The 915-nt window shown below is 56.0% G+C and overlaps 1 protein-coding gene across 1 annotated transcript in view; it reads right to left on the reverse strand.

Moving 5' to 3' along the window:
- The window catches only part of LOC103383454 (protein tweety homolog 3-like), a 13475-nt gene extending 12566 nt beyond the window's left edge, over positions 1 to 909 (reverse strand). The window contains exon 1 of the mRNA XM_025058459.1: positions 613 to 909. The gene's annotated coding sequence lies outside the window, so the exon portion shown is untranslated. The remainder of the gene's footprint in view (positions 1 to 612) is intronic.
- Positions 910 to 915: the final 6 nt, after the last annotated feature.

A 915-nucleotide genomic window follows, 5' to 3' on the forward strand; every position in this document is an offset into this window, starting at 1 on the left:
AGAGGGGGGGGCAGGGGCGAAGGGGGGGGGGGGAGGGGAAGGAGGGGTGAGACACCTGGACCTGTCTCACCCCAAAAATATCTAACAGTGAATGGTGACGTCACCCTTTCATGAACACAGTATGAAGGAGGGATGTTGTCGCTATGTTGACAACCTGCTCTGATTGAAGGAACGGTGACGTCAGACGACAACCATACGACCGACACCGTCTTTTATCTGAACCCCGTGTTGTGCTGTGGAACAGTGGGCTGTGACATGGTTGGTGTGTGAGCCTCAACACACACACACACACACACACGCATGCTACATACATGCACGCGCACGTCCACAGCCTGCTGTCTCTCCTCAGTGGATTCTCATTAATTTACTGCACCAAACACATGAATGTGTGTGTGTGGAACTCGTCCACTGGCGACGAGACGTCGAGGGAACGAGATTCCTCCGTTAACCCCGTTCATCACAACACCTCCATCCCGGGCTTTGTTCCCGGGAACTACCGCAGTCCTCTGTCAGAACCGTTTCAGCTCAACGAGGGGGAAATGACAATAAATCAATCAACATCACAACAATAAAGATTAATACCACGGAGAGAAACGCTGGTTTTTAACGTACCTCAGTGAAGCCCCGGGGGGGGGACGGGGGGGGCTCGGCAGCAGCCGCAGCAGACCCTGGTTCTCCTGGTTCAAACGCGGTCCTGGGAGTCCGGCAGACCGGCCTTTATCCAAGCTTCTGTCTGCCTCAGTCCGCTGGTGGAGTGAAACTCGACAACCGAGTGCTGCTGCTGCTGCTGCTGCTGCTGCTGCTGCATGAACGCGGCCGCTGCAACGACTCCCAGCCGCATTCAAAATAAAGGCTCGTCGGCTCCTGGGGCAGCAGCTCCGCTCACATCTGGACCGTTCCACCGCCTCAGTGTTC

This window comes from Cynoglossus semilaevis, chromosome 9, assembly GCF_000523025.1.
Source record: "Cynoglossus semilaevis isolate Cse_v1.0 chromosome 9, Cse_v1.0, whole genome shotgun sequence".
Taxonomy (NCBI): Eukaryota; Metazoa; Chordata; class Actinopteri; order Pleuronectiformes; family Cynoglossidae; genus Cynoglossus; species Cynoglossus semilaevis.